This window comes from Nylanderia fulva, unplaced genomic scaffold (assembly GCF_048542155.1).
Source record: "Nylanderia fulva isolate GAGA-0341 unplaced genomic scaffold, ASM4854215v1 Scaffold81, whole genome shotgun sequence".
Taxonomy (NCBI): domain Eukaryota; kingdom Metazoa; phylum Arthropoda; class Insecta; order Hymenoptera; family Formicidae; genus Nylanderia; species Nylanderia fulva.
The window spans coordinates 315,379-327,763 of record NW_028190928.1 but is presented as its reverse complement, the minus strand read 5'-3'; the positions used below and the strand labels follow the sequence as shown (position 1 = coordinate 327,763).

General features: G+C 29.5%; 1 pseudogene across 1 annotated transcript; it reads left to right on the top strand.

The window, feature by feature from the left end:
- Nucleotides 1-6,812: 6,812 nt before the first annotated feature.
- On the top strand, nt 6,813-11,529 carry LOC114937600 (endoplasmic reticulum lectin 1-like; annotated as a pseudogene). The gene is made up of 9 exons (XR_014926302.1): nt 6,813-7,377; nt 7,819-7,873; nt 8,328-8,523; nt 8,970-8,989; nt 9,486-9,649; nt 10,210-10,316; nt 10,590-10,751; nt 10,823-11,062; nt 11,168-11,529. The product of XR_014926302.1 is annotated as an endoplasmic reticulum lectin 1-like (transcript).
- Nucleotides 11,530-12,385: the final 856 nt, after the last annotated feature.

The following is a 12,385-nucleotide window of genomic DNA, read 5'->3' as shown; positions in this document are numbered from 1 at the left end:
CAAAGAACATAGAAATAATATAAAAAAGGACACGACATTGCATTCAGTCGTTAGTTTGCATCGGACTTGCAACGATCATGAGTTCCGTTGGGATTCTCCGGTGATCTTGCATCAAGAAAAACAAACAAGAAAAAGAGAAATTGCAGAAATGTTTTATATAAAAAAACAACGTAAAAGCATTAATTTACAGAAAGATACAGAGAATTTTAGTGGGATTTATGATCGTGTTCTTGACGCTATTTAAATTATTTTTATTTTTACCTATTTATTTATTTATTTGACTTTGTTATAAGGTTTTAAATTGCAAAAGACACATTAGTTTTGTCTCTATTTTCTTAACGCGTAGTGACTAAGATTCTTGCTAACTGTTAACATCTATTTATTTCTTGCTTACTTCTGTCAGTTCTACATTGTTCGTCAAAACAATGGTGAATATTGTCGGTGGTTTGCAGTGAATTTGATTTACTGTATTAATTTGGTATGTAGCATATTTTTGTATTTGAATGTATAATTATTTGTAGCAATAAAGTGTATTAAAATTATAATTATTATTTTTATGTAACTTTTTATAGATTTACTTGAAAAGGGCTGCAATGACAGCCGAAACGTTGTATTTCAACTAATTATTTATAATAAATCATTGCCAGTTTGGTCGACTTTTAACTTTGAGAAGAGATTTTTATTATTAGTTTTAATAAACAATTTTATTAATATTGATTAGTATAAATAATATTTGTGACACAGCACTAATAATTGTGAAGCAAGGCCTCGACGTATCTCACTTTCAATATATTGTAAAGAAAGAGTTTCTTTACAAGAGATACACCACAACTGCTTTCCGAGAGTTTGTAACTCAACGATACGACTTCCATCCATAAAATCTGGCTCTTGCTCTGATTTCTCACTCACATTTTCTTTATTGTCAAAGATGATAGACTCAATTTTTTCTTCTTCTCCTTTCTTAGCTTTTTTCTTAATTATTCACATTTTTGTTATGCAACTCTCTTTCGATACGTACTTTCACTCACAATTTTACCTTTCCATCGATAAGTCTTCATGACTTTTGACATCTCGACAGCGTGTAACCTCAAATCAATCTATACTTTTTTTTTACATTTTATATATATAAGTTTGTTTTTTATTGCTGCACTGAGTTCACAGTGCACTGCACTGAACGGAACTAGTGCAAGCAGGACAAGTTATTTGTGAGCACGTATAAAGAATGCGTCAGTGTAATAATCAACATGGCGATGATCTTAAATGATTTATTTGATTCTTCTGATAATGAAGAAAATGATATGTTGTTTCTATTTCAACCTATTATGCGTAACGATGACGATGGTATGTATTTTATATGCAATATATTATTATATTATAAAAAAATTAAATTTTTTTTTAAATTAATTTAATCTAATATAAACTAACCTAGTAAGTATAATTTTTTATTTGTAGATTTTTATGAGTTACACATGTTACATCAATTTTCGGATTAGTGCAAAGAATTGAACATGTGAAAATAAACAATTATATCGAACATATTGTTCATAATTATAATAACGTTGATTTTATCATGCATTTTCGTTTGTCAAGAAGAGCAGCATATCAATTAATAGACCAATTTACAGTGACAGAAATATTTACTTCTATACAAGGTGTGTATTTAACGAAATCTATTTAACTTTAGATATACACAGCAACAAAATAGTAAAAATAATACTTAAAAAATGAAAATAAAAATATTTTATTATTTTGTATATTTTTTCAAAACGTGTACAAAATAATAAAATTAGCGCTAAAAAACATATTTTATGTTATTTATGGTTTATGGGTCATCAAACAGAATCTTATCGAGATATAGCAGATAGATTCGGAATAACAATAAGTACATTACATACGGTAATAACAAGAGTAACCGATTTTATTTTAGCTTTAGCGCCTAATATTATTAAATACCCAACTGATCTCGAAAAAGAACAAACTTCAAACTTTTATCTACAACAAAAACAATTTCCTAATATAATTGGTAAATATATAAGAGTATATTCTCACATTTTTAATGTAAAATATTTTGCTCATTGAAATCTTCTCATTATTGAAATTTTTTCAGGTGCTATCGATGGTTCTCAACTAAGAATAGACAAACCTCTTGAAGATCCTGATTCCTATATAAATCGGAAACAATATTTTTCTATTCAAGTGCAAGGGACAGTTAATCATGACATAAAATTTATTGACGTATTTATTGGGTATCCAGGTTCCGTTCACGATGCAAGAGTTTTAAAAAATTCAACACTATATAATGATCTACATAATATTTGTGGAGGTAAATTGGAAAAAAATTGGTTTTATAATATAAATATATCAATATATATGTATAATATAAATACAGGATAGGCCATTTTAATATTCGGGCTAAAATTTCTCAAAATCCAAAAGTTTAAGACAAAAATGTTTCAGATAAAAGTTGTATGGTTTCAAGGGGGACATGAGATGGTGTCATTGATTTGACCTTGAATAGCCATTTGAAGGTTACGTAAAGGTCAACTTCAATTTCCTAAATGGAACACTATATTTTTTTAACGTATAAGACGGGCAACAAGAGCCAAATCGCGGATGACAATGCGTTGTTCTAACGAAACTAAATAATTTTTCGTTAGAATTAAATACCGGTGCACAAGGCACCAAATTTTTACTTGGACACGGCCAAGATTTTAAATATGAAATAATCTCATATTTTGAGATTTAATTTCAATACCCCTTTAACCCCCCTACGGAAAATAAATAAATGAATGCAAGAGAAAAATATAGATCCGAAAATCGCTGAATCGGGAATCGAACCCGAGACCTTTCGCTTGCCGGGCGACTGCTCTTCCAGCTGAGCTATTCAGATCCTTTCGATTCTATACTTTTCTCTGTTATATATATTAATGTTGGTAAACAAACGCATTTTTTAAGCCAGCGTGTATCAAATATAAGAGTTTTAACAAGGCTCTGTAATATAAATATAAATTTAACGTATAAGACGGGTATTAGAGCAGTCGCCCGGCAAGCGAAAGGTCTCGGGTTCGATTCCCGATTCAGCGATTTTCGGATCTATATTTTTCTCTTGCATTCATTTATTTATTTTCCGTAGGGGGGTTAAAGGGGTATTGAAATTAAATCTCAAAATATGAGATTATTTCATATTTAAAAATCTTGGCCGTGTCCAAGTAAAAATTTGGTGCCTTGTGCACCGGTATTTAATTCTAACAAAAAATTATTTAGTTTCGTTAGAACAACGCATTGTCATCCGCGATTTGGCTCTTGTTGCCCGTCTTATACGTTAAATTTATATTTATATTACGGAGCCTTGTTAAAACTCTTATATTTGATACACGCTGGCTTAAAAAATGCGTTTGTTTACCAACATTAATATATATAACAGAGAAAAGTATAGAATCGAAAGGATCAGAATAGCTCAGCTGGAAGAGCAGTCGCCCGGCAAGCGAAAGGTCTCGGGTTCGATTCCCGATTCAGCGATTTTCGGATCTATATTTTTCTCTTGCATTCATTTATTTATTTTCCGTAGGGGGGTTAAAGGGGTATTGAAATTAAATCTCAAAATATGAGATTATTTCATATTTAAAATCTTGGCCGTGTCCAAGTAAAAATTTGGTGCCTTGTGCACCGGTATTTAATTCTAACGAAAAATTATTTAGTTTCGTTAGAACAACGCATTGTCATCCGCGATTTGGCTCTTGTTGCCCGTCTTATACGTTAAATTTATATTTATATTACAGAGCCTTGTTAAAACTCTTATATTTGATACACGCTGGCTTAAAAAATGCGTTTGTTTACCAACATTAATATATATAACAGAGAAAAGTATAGAATCGAAAGGATCTGAATAGCTCAGCTGGAAGAGCAGTCGCCCGGCAAGCGAAAGGTCTCGGGTTCGATTCCCGATTCAGCGATTTTCGGATCTATATTTTTCTCTTGCATTCATTTATTTATTTTCCGTAGGGGGGTTAAAGGGGTATTGAAATTAAATCTCAAAATATGAGATTATTTCATATTTAAAATCTTGGCCGTGTCCAAGTAAAAATTTGGTGCCTTGTGCACCGGTATTTAATTCTAACGAAAAATTATTTAGTTTCGTTAGAACAACGCATTGTCATCCGCGATTTGGCTCTTGTTGCCCGTCTTATACGTTAAATTTATATTTATATTACAGAGCCTTGTTAAAACTCTTATACTATATTTTTTCTTGCATACTTTTGTAGCTGACTTCGAGATCTTTCCAAAACATTATAATCAAATGTTTTTTCATGAAGTACTTTTCGAGTTATAAAGCTTCAAAGCAGTATTTTGAAATACTATATCTTGTATGTTGTAATGTTATGTGGTCAAGTTGACTTTTAGGGATCATTCCGAAGTCAAATCAACTTTTCACCCAAATCTTTGTGGTTATGCATGTTATGCATAAAAAAATTCAAATCATCCTACTTTTAGCGCTATCCAGGAACAACGACGTGGACGTAGTAGCATTAGGAGCAATAAGACGTTAATCAAGCACCCCAAAAGAAACAAAATTCTACTACGTCCAAGTCGTTGTTCCTGGATATATATATATATATATATAACAATTTAAATCGGGTCGGATTATAGTGAGCACTCTTACAGTAGAAACACCAATAATAATTTTATAGAGTAGGGTTATTGGTGTTTTCACCGTAAGAATGCTCACTATAACCCGACTGTGATTCTGACCCGATTCGAACTCTCGGTGGAAACATAGTCATATACATATATATATTACATACACAAACATATTATATATACATATATATATATATATATATATATACATATATAATAATAATTTTCAGATAATTATTACCTGTTGAGAGATACTGCTTATCCTTGTTTGAAACAATTGATTGTTCCATATAAGGATAACGGACACTTGACACATGCACAAAGATCATTCAACCAGTAACTAAGCTCATGCAAAGTTGTTATCGAAAATGCATTTGGCTGCCTTAAGCAAAGATTTTGTCAGTTATACCATTTTAAATTGCGAGATATACTACGAATGGTACGAGTCACACATGCATGTTGTGTATTACATAACATTGCGAATGTGCAAGACCTACACTATTTTGAACCACAGCTAAATGACGAATATTCAGATATTGAGTTACAAAATAGACCCATTGTAATGATCGATAATGCAAGGGAATATGAGGATGATGTGAGAGGAACGCGTGTTCGTGACGAAATCTGTAATTTATTATCTCGATAAAAAGAAAATGTCAAATATTTTGTATTATAAATTTTTTATTTTGTAAAATAAATATGTATTATATATATTAATAAAAATATGTATTATATATATTATAAATATATATTATTATAATATATCATTATAATTTTTTATTTTATTATAAATTTTTTTATCTATTTTTTACCTTTAGAAATGCAAGTAATGAATCCATTTTCATCAATTAAAATATTTCCTGCTGCATCTCTTTGTATAATTGCTGTTTCACTTTCCATGACTTTGCTTTCAGCTGATCTATTAGTTATAAAAATTCTTTTATATTCTGTATAATGTAAATAATTCAGAATGTTTTGATTATAAATACAATTTTATGTAATAAATACACTAGTTTAATATTTAATAGGTTATTTTATATTTACAAACAATAAATAAACCTAGCTGCTTAGCTACCTAACTACTTAAATAGATTATTATTCCCATTTTTCAAATATTTAAAAAGTTAATTTAATATTTATAATTTGTTGTGATTACTTTATTTATGTTTTCGGCCATTTTTACTTACCCGGTTCTTGCACTGCACTGCCTGACCCTGCTTCAGACCTAGGGCAGCGAGTACACTGAACTATTGCATTGAATTTGGTTACACTGCAATAAAGAACGGGTTTGTTCTACGTTGCACTGCAATAAAGAACGCTTCGGTGTCACTAGTGTACACTAGTGCAGAAAGTTCGGCAATAAAGAACAAACCTTTTCTCTGTACTCTACAAAGTGCATTGCTAATTACTACCAACTTACAAGCCAAACGTGTTACGACGTTGCCGCGTTAAACATGTAAAGTGTCAAACATAATATTAATAATAAATAATAATTATAGTTATTGTTTAAATAGTATATATTTATCTTTTTTAACTATATTCTAATTAGTTTTTTTATTTTACCTATATTCGCATTTTAACTATATTCTAATTAGTTTTTCTTTTTACTTTGTCTGTGACATTGTAAGTGTGCGGATCTCAGGAATCGATGTTCCTCTTACACTACTGTTTTACGTTGCAATCTAGTCATATAATTCAAATCATTATGTGTCTATCGGGTCTAATAACCGGAGTAGTAACACAATTTACGAATTTTAATCATCACATTATGACTATGTTGGAGAAATATCGCTTTTCATTTTTACATCATGTTCTCTTTTTTTTCTTACCATAATATTTGTTAATCATTATATCTATCATTGTATTTTTAATGCGTTACATATTCTATGACGTTTTTGATTATGCTTGATGTATATGTTACCGTTATGACATCGTTTATTTTTTAAATTCAGAATTTAATCAGCGTTGATAATGGTCAAAATATTGACCGAAACGTTCGCTTTGTATTTGTATTTAAAGAGGACTTATGTTTAATTCTTTTTTGTCACCTTTTATTGTAATTCATTATTAGACATTAGATTTATTGTAATTCATTATTAGACATTATTAGAATATTATCTTTATATATGACTTCACTTTCAAACATAATTTGAATTTTTATATTTACTGCTCTTAACAGTCTTTTATCAAATTTATCAAGAGACACGGTAGTGTCTCGCGACCAGTTAAGGGCGTAGCCGAGACACCGTGTATCTTAACGCGAGTCGGACATTTGAGTCTATTATAAATTTCGAATCCTCAATAACGGCTGAAGCAATCGAGTTTATACTAGACTTAATCGATAGATTGAGTTCGAATTATATAATAAAAGTGTCTTTATTTCTGCTCTACGTGATTTGTAAGCAGAGATATATAAATGCAAAGTCGAAATATGAAAAATTTCTTTTAAGAAACGTCTCCGTCATCAACGACCACGCAAACATAGTAGTATCGTGCTATACGTATTCACACGTATACAACACATGCGCACACGTACACAACACATGCAATGATGCATGTATTGGAAATGTCCATTTCGCACGTTTTACAACAGACGGCGATAGTATGTCGCTCCATGATCCATGATGTTAGGTTGTGTGTCAGATGTCAGATTGACGTTTTTTGATTTTGAATTTTGAATTTTGATGTGATGATGTGATTTGATGTGATGTGATGGAAAAAGAAATTTATAAAAATCAGGTAATTATTTTATTATTATATTTTTATATGTATAATATACTAAAAAACAAATTGTTAAAGATTTTTCTTTCCTATTTTTGCTTATTTTTATCTTTATATTAATAGTAATAATTGTCTTCAATTTTTATTAATTTTAAAATTGAGAAGAATTGTAAAAATACTTATATATTAATAGCAGATTTGTATTGCATACTAAAAAATATATATCAGTAACCTCATATTTTTTGAAAACTCAATAGAACAATATAGGAAACTGCTTCTATCCACTATATATATATCTGTAGATAACTAATATACGTACATCTTTCTTTAATTAGGCTTTAATAATTCTTTAAAAAGTGTGATAGAATTATGCAAAAGATTATTTCGTTACTTTTTAGTTTTAAGCACTATCCTAATTTATTTGCTATTTATTTACTGTCTTACTTATTTGTTGCACAGGATGACAAGCAGCAGAAAGTGTATTAATGTGATATGTGATGTTTATAAAAATCAGGTAATTATTTTATTATATTTTTATATGTATAATATAAATCTGTGCGATAAATATTCAATACATGCAGATTCTTTCCTATTTTTGCTTATTTCATTTGATGTATATTTTTTCTGTCATGTATTAATAGTAATTGTCTTCAATTCTTATTAATGTTAAAATTGAGAAGAGTTGTAAAAATACTTATATATTAATAGCAGATTTGTATTGCATACTAAAAAATATATCAGTAACCTCATATTTTTTGAAAACTCAATAGAACAATATAGGAAACTGCTTCTATCCACTATATATATATCTGTAGAAAACTAATATACGTACATCTTTCTTTAATTAGGCTTTAATAATTCTTTAAAAAGTGTGAATTATGCAATAGATTATTTCTTTACTTTTTAATTTTAAGCACTATTCTAATTTATTTGCTATTTATTTACTGTCTTAATTATTTGTTGCACAGGAAGGAAACAATGACTTGTGAATATGAAGCGATAGTGCTTTCACCAGTACTGTGCAGTCATCCAGATTACAAACCACAAGACACTGGAGAAAATGAAATTACATGTCAACCTGTCGATAATGCACCAAAGAAACCAAAGTCACTTATGTTGATGGAACTGCAAAGTATAAAAACGCGACATCAACAACAAGTGAGGGTAAATCTGTGCGATAAATATTTAAAACTTGCAGATTCTCTCTTTCCTATTTTTGCTTATTTCTTATCTTTAAGTATCATTTGATGTATATTTTTTCTGTCATGTATTAATAGTAATTGTCTTCAATTTTTATTAATGTTAAAATTGAGAAGAGTTGTAAAAATACTTATATATTAATAGCAGATTTGTATTGCATACTAAAAAATATATATCAGTAACCTCATATTTTTTGAAAACTCAATAGAACAATATAGGAAACTGCTTCTATCCACTATATATATATCTGTAGATAACTAATATACGTACATCTTTCTTTAATTAGGCTTTAATAATTCTTTAAAAAGTGTGATAGAATTATGCAAAAGATTATTTCGTTACTTTTTAGTTTTAAGCACTATCCTAATTTATTTGCTATTTATTTACTGTCTTATTTATTTGTTGCACAGGATGACAAGCAGCAGAAAGTGTATTGATGTGATATGTGATGTTTATAAAAATCAGGTAATTATTTTATTATATTTTTATATGTATAATATAAATCTGTGCGATAAATATTCAATACATGCAGATTCTTTCCTATTTTTGCTTATTTTAAGTATCATTTGATGTATATTTTTTCTGTCATGTATTAATAGTAATTGTCTTCAATTCTTATTAATGTTAAAATTGAGAAGAGTTGTAAAAATACTTATATATTAATAGCAGATTTGTATTGCATACTAAAAAATATATCAGTAATCTCATATTTTTTGAAAACTCAATAGAACAATATAGGAAACTGCTTCTATCCACTATATATATATCTGTAGAAAACTAATATACGTACATCTTTCTTTAATTAGGCTTTAATAATTCTTTAAAAAGTGTGAATTATGCAATAGATTATTTCTTTACTTTTCAATTTTAAGCACTATTCTAATTTATTTGCTATTTATTTACTGTCTTAATTATTTGTTGCACAGGAAGGAAACAATGACTTGTGAATATGAAGCGATAGTGCTTTCACCAGTACTGTGCAGTTATCCAGATTACAAACCACAAGACACTGGAGAAAATGAAATTACATGTCAACCTGTCGATAATGCACCAAAGAAACCAAAGTCACTTATGTTGATGGAACTGGAAAGTATAAAAACGCGACATCAACAACAAGTGAGGGTAAATCTGTGCGATAAATATTTAAAACTTGCAGATTCTATCTTTCCTATTTTTGCTTATTTTTTATCTTTAAGTATCATTTGATGTATTTTTTTTCTGTATTAATAGTAATTGTCTTCAATTTTTATTAATGTTAAAATTGAGAAGAGTTGTAAAAATACTTATATATTAATAGCAGATTTGTATAGCATACTAAAAAATATATCAGTAACCTCATATGTTTTGAAAACTCAATAGAACAATATAGGAAACTGCTTCTATCCACTATATATATATCTGTAGATAACTAATATACGTACATCTTTCTTTAATTAGGCTTTAATAATTCTTTAAAAAGTGTGATAGAATTATGCAAAAGATTATTTCGTTACTTTTTAGTTTTAATCACTATCCTAATTTATTTGCTATTTATTTACTGTCTTAATTATTTGTTGCACAGTAAGGAAACAATGACTTGTGAATATGAAGCGATAGTGCTTTCACCAGTACTGTGCAGTCATCCAGATTACAAACCACAAGACACTTGAGAAAATGAAATTACATGTCAACCTGTCGATAATGCACCAAAGAAACCAAAGTCACTTATGTTGATGGAACTGGAAAGTATAAAAACGCGACATCAACAACAAGTGAGGGTAAATCTGTGCGATTTGAAAAGTTGTTGCATTGTTAGATATAATTTCTTATCCTCACATTACCAGTATTACATATCCTATGCAATAATATATATATCCTTACTATCATTATTGTTACATATTAACAATAGTATCGAATAAAATGTAATAACATCAATTTTGCAATAATATATATATCCTTACTATCATTATTATGTTACATAGTAACAATAGTATGGCATATATAAGAATAATTTTTTAATTGAGTAGAAAATTGTAATGAATTGATTACAGGATAGCGAGCCAAGAGTAAGGGTTGAGATACATCCACTGGATGTTATGGATAAGCAGGGCAATGGTGATGAATCTATAGGTGCGATGAGTGATCAGAATATTAGTCCTGCTGAAGTTAGTCCTGTTCAGAGTTTCCTCAGTGGAAAGAATTGCTTGCATGGGGTAAGTATTCATAATAACTATTTTTTTTCGTTTTTATTAAATATATTTTTAATATTTTAATATGTTAATAGGGTAATGGCTGGTGGAAGTATGAATTCTGTTATGGCCGTTCTGTTGTACAATATCACATAGAAAGAGATGGTACGAAAACAATCGTCAATCTCGGTAGATTTGACAAACAGAAGCATTTAGAGTGGATTGCCGCACATCCACACAAGAAACCCAAACCGTTAGAGTTAAAAAAACACCTCTCACACTTTTATAGTGATGGAAGTAGCTGCGATAAGACTGAAGCTTTTATGCAAACTGAAGTATGCATTATTATAAATTTAAAAATTATTTTTATAAGTTAAACTAAAAATGACATCTAAATATCATATTGTGTTGAATAATTTTACATGATTTCTTCATTTTAGGTAAAATTGAAATGTGTTGAGAACCATACTGCAAGCGCATCTAGTGTATCATTATTTTTTTTGTTACCCAAAACATGTGAATATGATCTAGGAGTTGAATCACCATTGATCTGTGATATCTTATAATATGCCGATAAAAATGGATTTTTAAGTGAAAATTTTCAAGCAAATTTCGATAAATTGAAATCTACAGCCTTGCATTCAGAACAAGATAATTTAGATGAGCGAATAGCTAACGGAGACGATTAGAGCAATCAATTTGTTTTCTCGATGTCGATTAAATTATCAAAACGTTTGTTATAAATATAAAAATGTATTGTTTATTGAGTAATAAATAATTGTATTAGATAAAAGAAACTTTATTTCGGCTTGTTTTCTCTATTACATATTTATATAAATTATATTTCCGCGGCCACGTCCGCGACCACGTCCGCGACCACGTCCGCGACCACGTTGGCGACCAGCTCGCGACCATCGAGCGGGTCTATCTTTTACTGAAAAAGAAATAATATTTAAAAATAAAAACATATATTTACATGTTATTTTTAATTTTTTAAATAATATACTTACGTTGTGTATGATCTTTTATGTCATCTTCAACCACCACTGCAGGCTGTGGTGGTTGCGATGGTTGAGCACTCGGAACATGAACAGGAGGCCCTTTTGAAGTCGAAGGTTTAGGAGTAGCTGCAGCAAGAGCCTGCTTTGCTGCAGCTAACTGTTTTTTCAATTCTTCAACCTCGATTCTGGTAATCTCCAAGTCTAGAGATGTACCGAATTCGTCCCCACTGGAACCAGCGTCCTAAAAACACATAATAAAAATAAAATTTCAATGTCTCTCTCTCTCTCTCTCTCTCTCTCTCGTGTGTGCGTTAAAATATAAATAAAATATAAAGTTATTTACCTCTTGCATCCTTGATTATTCTTTAGTTGTTTTTTTTTCTTTATTCATTGTCTTCTTTTAGAGATCGTATCGTGTTAGATGTACCAGATAACAGCGTGAACTTCGATAACATAAGAATGTTGATTGCAATGTATACTTACCTAGGTTCCGTCAGCGTTTACTTCGTGAGCGACTGTCATTGCATATTTTGACAGTTGTATGTATCGAAGGGTTAGTGCAGTGATATTTAATAGTTATAAAATCTGTGAAAAATCGTTTATTAATTTCGTGATTGATTGATTTTGACTGTAGTTATTTAATTTTGTGATTTAGTT